Here is a 10,198-nt window from a genome sequence, read left to right on the forward strand (position 1 = left end):
CCTTTTAAGTTGTGTAAACTGGAACACTGTGCCTTTGACAATAGTAATATTGTGCCCTTTTGCATTCTTAGAAGAGGTTGGTTAAAGTTGGTCTAATTTACCATATTGAATTTATTTCTCTCTTATGGGTTTACATTTGTACCTTACGGATTTCTGAGCAAATAATTCCTTTGTTAGAAGAATCTTGCTCCATTTCAGTCCACATTTTTCAGATGAATGAGCGTTTTGTGGTTTAAAGTGACTAGATGGAAAAAGAACCATGTAAACAAAGAAACATTGAAGTGTGCATTGATTTTAAAATGAAGAACATTTTTTTCACCAGGAGGTAACTTGTTTTGAGAAGTTAGAATGTCGATACCAAGCGTCTCTCTGGTGTGTCAAAGGGACACGAGAGGTTGAAGATCTAATTTCTAAAGTTGTGCATACAGCTTTCTCTGGACAGAGGAAAGCTGATCATGCCTGACATCAGAATTATATCTGGGCCAGTCAAGCAGCGGTCAGTGTAGAGCTGCCTTAAGGTGCAGTGCCCCTAATTATTAGCAGATGCTGTCTCTAGAACATCTCTCACTATTAAAACCTAGTTTAAAAGAAATATAAGTAATCATTTATTTTTTCTGCTTTCTACCCCACTTCAGCTCAGGTGATTTGTTCAGTAGAAACTAGCTTCAAAGGAAACTCTCAGATGATTACCCAGTTTTCCAGAAATACTTGCTGCTGCTGATTTCATGATATGTTGCTTTTTAATGCTTTGATTCCTGCAAACACAATTCCAGTTTAGCTCCATTGTGTTTTTGTGGTGGAAGAAATATCAGAGATGGATATCTCAAAACCTCAGCAGATAAAACGGAGACTATCTGCTTGGCTAGACCCCATGAGGGTAAAATATGTTATTGTGATCTGAGTCAACCTTTGAAACTTTCCCAGAGAAACCTATGGGGCACATCAGTGATGCTATAGTCAGGTTTTTAGCCAGTTTTGACAAAGATTTGGTTGTGCAATAATGCAGGCATGCTGTGTTTTTTCCGTGACTGGTTGTAAAGATATACAAAGGATATTTTTAAAACATTTTCTGGAGACGGAACTGAAACATTCTTGCATGAGCTTCTCTTGATACTTTTTCAAAGTATAGTTTGTATAGTAAAGTATAAAGTATAGTTTTTTCCCCCTATACCTGAATGATAATGGGTGCAGCCAGACCTTCTGGTCTGGGCTATGTAAGAAACTAGAGGATTAATCCCAATGATTTTTGGTGATTCAGTGATCCCCTGACATTTCCTTTATTGCCACCTCGGGTGGACTGCTATGAAAATGTGTTGCACACTTGAATGTTCACCATGTTTCTCATGGATTCATTATAATAATATAAGTGATTACCTCATTACCTTCACTTAGCTCCATTGTCATGTCAACATCAGCAAAACTACAATGACCATTCCCATCAGCCTTACAGTGAACTTTGTATGTGTAATGCTAATGTTAGCATGCTAGCGCACTAAACTAAGATGTTGAATGTGGTAAACATTACTTACTAAAAATTGCTATGCTAATATTATCATTGTGAGCATATTTATATAAAGCACATAACGACAGCCTCACAGAGCCCCAGTCTACAGAGAAAATGTGGAGACTGTAAATCTGTAAATCAGGTTTTCAGGTCATTAAAAATGTCTCTAAACTCTGCTACAGCCCCACCCGAGGAATTGGGCTGGTAAGGAAACAGTTGAGGAGGCTGGACTAATGCCCTCAGGTACATGTGTGGGCTGCAGTACAGAGAACAGAAATATGCATCTCAAAACTTCAGTCGATACAAAGCTTATTCTCTCTTTCATTCCTGTCTCACGCCCACGTACTAGCAAGCAGACCTCATCAGCCTCACAGGTGCAGAGAAAGACTTGCTGTGGTATTTGGTGTTTGCTAAAAGAGATCAACAAGCAAGAACAGGCTCTTGGCGGGGCAGACAGGCATTGAAATGAGCTGCCATTTCACCATTCCGCTGAACCACCTTCACCACAATCACCAGCACCAGCAGCTCCCTCAGTACTCGTGTCCGGTGACTCTAATATGGCAAAAAGGCAAGCAGGTACAGGAATGCAGCTGCCTGTACTGTATGTGCTCACACAGTCACACACACATAGCACATGCACATACCCTGAGCTCCTACATTTGAATCTATGGATGTAACAGCTGCAGGGAGGCTGTTTAAACACCACAACCCACAACTGTCTTCTGACAGCGCTACAAGTGAAAATGACTGTGTGTGTTTATAGTAATTTGCCATCTGGAAGGTCATTTTAGGTGTGTTTATGATGGTAAAAGGTTAAAAGACTCTGGAAGTTGTAGGCCTCTTTGGCAGCAGTTGCATGGCACCTTTGAGTTCCTTTGTAAACAAGGAAGTGAAGTGATACCATCTCTTCTGCCGGCATTTCAGATCTGCCCACACACGTACATTTATCATCATATCACCTGATTTACAATTGCAATCTTTTTAAAAAAAATTTTTTTATCATACTCATTGGCACACCCATGTGTAGCAACTTGTGGGGAGTCAGGTCCACATCTGAATCCTTACGAGTACCTTTGTATATTACTTTTATATAAAATATTAAGATATAATCCTGGTATTCCTCAATTATCTCACCATTTTTATGACCATTATAAAACTGAAAAACATCACAAGTATTTAATGTTTCCTACAAGAATGTTTGGACTTGCTAAGTGGAAATTGAAACAGCACTTACACAATAGAACAAAAAATGTCTCTAGTGGAACCAGGGATAGTATTACAACCACTAGTACAGCTACTACTACTATAACCACTTGTTCTACAACATTACATCTGCTGCTGCTGCTGCCACTGCTGCTACTATCAAAACAAACATGTGTCAAATCAACACTTAAGGCCCAGGGCTTCACATAGACAATCACTGTAGAACTGCTATTCCCTGTTAATTATGTAATGTACTGGTATTGTCTTGAGTGATGACTCTCTACTGTTACTGTGATTATCTTGATGAGTAATGTGCATTCCTTAAGTGTGCCATTTCTAATCATATATTCAGTTGGTGTCAGCAGCAGGTTTGATTAGGGCAATGAACCCAACAGTAAAGTTGTTGGCCTGAAAAGCAAAATAGTGAGCTAAACAGATGGTCAGTAGAGCTGAGGAGTTGTGTGATTATTCTCTATGGGTGCTCCACGTTGAGTGACACCTTTCACATTACAATACACACAGTAATTACATCCATTGTTTAAGGTCTGGTGTGTAACCTTTAGGAAGATCTATTTAAATAAATGTAATATAATATCCATAGGTATGTTTTCAGTAGTGTATAATCAGCTTAAAATAAGAATCATTGTGTTTTTGTTACCTTAGAATAAGACTTTTTTCTCTCCTCTTCTAGGTCACCATGTTGAACCACCATGTTTCTACAGTAGCCCAGAATGGACAAACCAAACATTGACTCTAGATAGGGCCTTTCGAGTTTTTCACGAGTTCCACAGCAACTGTAGTTCCTCCTACACGCTTGGAAGGCCGAGCTATATTCAAATGTTTGCCACTAGATGCCACTAAATCCTACATATTACTCCTTTAACAAAATAATTGATGATTAAAAAAATTGTTATTAAGTCTTTAAATATACAACAATGGATTACATATTATAAACTGATCAGAAGTTTGTCCACTCAAGTGTCCATTCTCAAGTTAAAATTATTATTGTTTGTTGGACAATGGCCAATCCATATTCTTATATTGGCAACATGATATTTTGCTCCAGTGCTAGTATCGTGTCTTCCATTTCACGATCAGTATCACTATCTTCAGTTTCATTATAACTAAATCCTAAAATAATCTAGGAGATTAAGCCTCTCAAATACAAATCCATCCTACTTCAAGATCAGCATGTGAGGACACACACACACACACACACACACACACACACACACACACACACACACACACACACACACACACACACACACAGCTGTCCCAACACTTTCATTGGCATAACAGCCCTTCGTAACTTGGAGTCAGAGTTAGACATGCCTGACATGCCTACCTCAGCAGACCACAAACCACTGTGGGGAGGTGGGCTCCAACCACCAGGACAGGTGCTGCTATTATGACATCACTGGATATTGTGGGTCGGTGCTGCTTGAAAAACTTTCACATATGCAGGACCAAGCAGTGATGACAGATACAACTGTGGGATAATGGGAATATAATAATAAAGAGAGTGTGACCCGCAAGAAGTGATAGCCCTGCCGTGGTCTCTTCAGACTTAAAGCTTTAAGCAGCAGTAGAGAAAAACTGCAGCCATGATGCAGATTTATGAGTAAGGCACGATTTCATGGGATCACAAAGAAAGGAAATGGTGCATGACTCACTCTGCACCCATCAATTAACGACTGGTGTCATTTTTTAAATTATTAATGGCTGTTTAAATAACCAAAGAGCAGCAGTTCTTGTGAGCAGGTTTCATAAGTTGATATTTTGTGTGAGCTCAGCAAAAGTAATTTCCATGTTGTGTGAACATAAATAAGTAGTTTTATATGTCAGAATCTTGGCAGAGCTGATGGTCCTCTGTTTGCTTTCAACTTAAGTTGTGCAGCTTGGGCATCTGACCAAGTAGTATCAACAGTGAAGCGTGAAAGCTGCACTCTGTGTCGTCAATCACCTGTTGCTAATTGCCACTGGCAGGGTGGGTGAAGGGAGAAGTAGGGGAGCGGAAACTCAACGTGTTTATCTTACTGTTGATCTTTAAACTTACCTACCACAGCTTTGACATCTGAGGCGCCTTTTTAGGCAATTTCCTCAAGTCGACTGCAGAACATACTTAGTCAGCTGGTCTGAGAAGAGCACTTTTAGATTTAGTCATTGAGCTGTTGGAAGGTCTTTATCCAGCTGAGAGTATGCTCACACATACTGTCAACACATTGGGGTTTGCTGGGCTTTCATTGGGAGTCGACATAAGTGTTAGCTGGTAACTATGGAGTTGTGTTATTTGGTATATAATGTGACCAGGGGAGAGTGAGATGGAGCGCAAGGTTGCAGGCTCTCAGATTACCAGTTGATTTACAACCCAACCTTTGCTTATAGCCATGAGCTTTTGTAATGACTACCATAGTGATATCATGGTTACAAGAGGCCAAAATTAGTTTCCGTTGCAGGGTGTCAGGGCAAGGTAAGGCGAGGGCCTCAGGGGTCCGGAGGGAGCTTAGAACTCCTTCATGCCAATAGAAACAATTTGAGGTAGCATCTGATCAGTATGCCTCCTGGACGGCTCCCTCTGGAGTTACTCATGCAGACACATCAATTTGGTAGGAGACCAGAACCAGAATGTCACATCTAATCTGGGAATTTATCTGGAGGAGCTGGAGGACATTGCTGGGAAGAAGGACGTCTTGGAAATTAAAATTGGGCCTACAATAGGGGTTCTATTGTAGGCCCAATTTTAATTCTAATTTCCAAGGAGTACCACAAAAGAGGAAGATATAGAATATAATAAAACCTTATGGTCTGTTGTATCATTTTTAAAAATAAGCAGCATTTAAAGGACCAGTGTGTAGGATTTAGTGGTCTCTAGCAGTGAAGTTTCAGACTGCAACTAACTGAACACCACTTGTGTGTTTATTTATCAACCTGGGAATGAGAGGAAGTGTGTAGGAGAAACTTTGGTGGGTTACTGTAGAATCATCGCTGTTCAACATGGTGAACTCTACTGTCTGTAGATAAAAAGGGCTCCTTCTAAGGTAATGAAAATACAACAATTCCTATATTCAGGTGATTATACGCTAAAAATACCTATAAATATAATATTTAATTTCTGCCAACACATCCTCCTAAATGTTACACCCTGAACCTTTAAAAAAAACATAGCTTTAACTGTCTTACACCAAGCTGAAAATAAACTAAAAGCTTTACTAATATACTACAAACTCTTTTAGTAAAGTGTGTATATTGTTACACATTTGCATTTATTTTTGCCTCTATTTATAAACAGGGTATATTTTTCTGTTTTATGCATATTTTTTGTTTGTGACTTGTCTTTGTATATACTGCTTCTTTTCTGTTGTGAACCACAGATAAACTATAACCATAAATAATACACATGCTGCAATATTTCGTTTTTAATTCATAATTTCTATCTAATAGAAAAGTGTATTCTAGAGCTGTATTTTAACGCTGCTTTGTGTTTATTGCTAAATAGCAAATGTTAGCATTCTAACGCACTAAACTAAGATCATGATAATCATTATATTTGATAAGCATTAGCATGTTAGCATTGCCATTGTAACCATGTCTGCTGTCATGCTGAAGTTAACTTATTGCACTGTTGTTCCTATATGTGCAGCCCCAGCTGCTAGCACGGCTGTGGACCCATAGTCTTGTTCAGCTGTGTTTTCTTTAATATTAAATTAAATTCTTCCATTCGTTCTGTTTGCTGTCATTTTTGCCTCTGATTTTGACTGACGGGATAGAGGCCCCAGGCATACACGCATTAACACTTGAACATAAAAGCTCATTTTCACACACTCCTCATCCAAACACAACTCTCCATTTCCTCTCCATCCCATCTGATATCAGTGAGCCCAGTAGGGTCATCTGGAACTGAATCAACAGGTGGCTTTGAATGGAGGCTCTCAGCAGCCCAGGGGCCCCTATAGTCAGAGCCCGGAGGACGTCTCCCCTCCTCAACCCCACCAGGAATCCATCTCAACTTTATTATAAGCTCTTTCTCCTTTTGCTCTTTCCTCTGCGCTTCCTTAAACGTCCACAATGGCCTTCAGGCTGGCAGTCACTCGATATGGAAGGAGGAGAGGAAGGAGGCGCCTGAAGGAGCAGGTCATTCTACTTGGGTGAGCAAATGGGAACATCTGCCACTCCAGTTTGACCCGTGTGTCTCCAATAAAAAAACACAGGAGGCGTCGTCTGAGAATATGAGCACGTTCCAGCTCAGAGCATAGGAATGCTGAGATAATGTTGTGATAAGGAGTTGAATGAATGGTACGGTGCATCTATTCTGCCTTTTCCCCTGCAGGGTAGATCAGTACTTTCCAAGGACAGTTAGCTCTAATTCGGAGGAGAGAGAGGAGGTTTTGCAAAATAGTTGCAAGGTTACGTAAGCTTCTAAATCAGGGAGATGCTCCTGTGAATGGGGAAGTTTTTAATTATGAATAGATATGGACATAGGGAGTGCCCGTGTGATTATAGATACACTGATAAAGCCATTGATTAACAATTTCCTTCAGAAGTAATGGATAATGAAAATATCTGCCAGTAATCTCAAACAGTTCCATCTTTTTTCTTATGTTGAGAAGTGTATGGAAACCTTGGGTCATGTAAAAGTCTCACAATGTCTTTTAAATACAACAGTGGCAACAAATCAAGTCCTAAAATCCAGAAAAACTGGATTTAGCTGAAGTTAGCATTTTGAAATGTATCTGCATGAGGATTTGATACAAATAATGTCTCTGGTTAAGATTAGCTGAAAACAGTTTTGTGTTCCCCTCTGTCAGATAAATCATTAATCACATTCAGTTAAGTGCCCTAACTGAAACTGGGTTAAAAAATGCTCACACTTGAAGAAGCTTTGGTCTGGAGGCGTCATGAGCAAAGTTTACTCTAATTTAGTTTACTTTTTCACAGGTTAGCATTGCATTAGCATTTTACCCACACATACACATTACACAGTCAAGATTAGCTCTTAGATAATGTATAAACACCAATTTAAAACCCACAAGATAAATACCGTAGGGGGCTGTACAGTATATTGTCTTGGCCTCTTGTTATCACAAACAGACCAATGGAATTTATCATGTTTATTGTATTGGTAGTTTTTTAACAAGTGCAACCAGACAGATACAAAGCCTCTTTTTAATTTGCCTCCATTCTTCCTCAGGCAATTCTTTAGTTTTTGTCACAAACCACAGTCGTCAAAAGTCAGGATATGCATCTACATCTACTTCTTTTATTTTAACCATTTATTTGTAAGCAATCTCTTGTAAGTCCCCTAACTTCATGGAAAAGCAATACTGAATCACTGGAGTGCCCCAATTACCTGATGAAAATGTAACCAAGGAAACATGTTTCCTACAATGTGGCAAGTGCTTATAAAAGAAAACATACACAAACATTAAAATGTGAGGGTTCAACAAAATAATGCTTTTAACATAAACTTCTAAGTACTAAGGTGACAGACAGAACATACACAAACACTAACAGAACATGAAAAGTTGACCATGAAAGGCATTGCAGGCTCAATTTGCAGGAGATTAATCTCAGCATCAGCTGCCACGAATGTTTCCCCTTCAGCACAGGCCTCTTTCGCTGTTTGAAATACAAATGACCACACTGAAGCCCACCACACATGGATGGTTTACATTACAACTCAACACGTAGGTCACACATGCCCTCGAGCTTCCCAGCCTCTCACCTCAATACACACACCAGGGCCACATTACCACCAACATTTGCTCATTACCACATACACACATTTGTATGCATGATATATACAACTTACAGATGTCTCCCTTGTATATTGATTTGTGAAAATCCAGCTGCCGTGTGTGTGGCTTCTACAGTGACTGATTATCACTGTGTGGTTTCAGGCCGTTAAGGATAAGGGTTGTTATAGGTGGAATAAATGAAAATCCACAGCGATCATTATCTTTCCTTCAACTGTGAACTGTCCGTGCTGAACGTAGCTTCCACAGGTCATTTGCATAAACAGCCTGATGTACCGTGAACCTGCTTCTTAATTCCCCCCTCGGCCTTATCAGGTAGCAGTGAATCTGACAAGGCACTACTTTTTCATGCCAGGTCCTGAACATGGCTGGATCAACAGGATCAGGTGTTGTTTTGGGGGTGAGGGGGGGATGGTGGTAATTTGCAGGAGATGGAAGCGCAGGGCTATGTACCTAATCAGACTAACAGATGAGCCAATATCCTGTTCTCACATATGCTTGCCTGGGCCACACTTGTTGCACTCTGTGTTTGTGTGTGTGAACAATGGCCCTGCTGTTTGCCCCATCCGCCACTGCTGCTGTAGTTGCCTTACACCTGTGCTTGGCAGCCCTCCCAGTCCGCCCCTCCCAACACACACATAACCCCAATCTACCCACCAACCCCCCTCCCACCTCCTAGCCCTCAACCACACACCCCAGTCCACTTTAGTTCTCAGTTTACATCCTGCATTAGCTTTTAGTGCTGCACTACAAAGAACAATGCATATTCAACAGGCTCGGGTAATGGACACGTGGCCCCTGAGGCACGTCTTGTTGTTTCATATCAAAATGGAAAAGGAACGATATCAAAGGTTTCTTCATTCCCCTGCTCTACACCCCTACACTGCTCATCCCATCATTAGCTGAACCTATAACTGAGTGCACATGCCCTCCCACTCCTACTCATAACGGAGGATGAGGTGTGAGAAGTGAGAGAGTGAAGGGAATGCAAGGACGGCTGTGGAGGCGAGAGTGGGCGGGTGAGTGGTTGGATTTTAGGGGTTCAAAAGCTCACAGAGAGCCGTGGCTTCTTCTGTGGTTTGAGGGGGCCCTTTGTGAAACCAGAGCCCCCTGAAGGCACAGGAGGGGGGGGATAAAGGGAGGGTGCAAGGGTCTGGGACACAACCCCAGCCAGCAGAAGCCCACCTCTTTTCCCGCAGTGTCAGCGTCACAGGTGTGCGAACGACAATGCATGTGTGTGTTTGAGAGTAAGACCCATGTCCAATCAATGACACACTGTATTGTAATCATCTATTGTGGGGACAAGGCTGGTGCTCAAAGGTAAACACCAGTGGGAATAAACTTTTAGGAAGCAGGTACAACCCTCTGGCTGCAGCGTGCATTCAGTGATATACTGAATGGAGGGAAGGGTTGGAAAGCAAGATGTAAAGCACAGCACAGAATTTATCACTTCCATAGCCGTTGCTCAACATCTTGCCATAGTTACACTGGGCAACAAAGAATGAAAGTAAGTCAGATAAAGCTTGACAGTGAATTCCACTCTGCTCCAGTTGCTAGGTAAAGGACTTTATTTAATTCCCCATATTCATACTGGACTCCCCCACTCCCACTCCCACATACCCTCCTGGGACTGAAAAACCAGATTAAACTGTTTTTTGTTCATAACTTGACCACTGTCTGTCTACAGGGTAGGCAGGGTGCAACATTTTTGGGATATTTCCCATAAATTATGATG

Source organism: Dicentrarchus labrax, unplaced genomic scaffold, assembly GCF_905237075.1.
Source record: "Dicentrarchus labrax unplaced genomic scaffold, dlabrax2021, whole genome shotgun sequence".
NCBI classification, from domain to species: Eukaryota; Metazoa; Chordata; class Actinopteri; family Moronidae; genus Dicentrarchus; species Dicentrarchus labrax.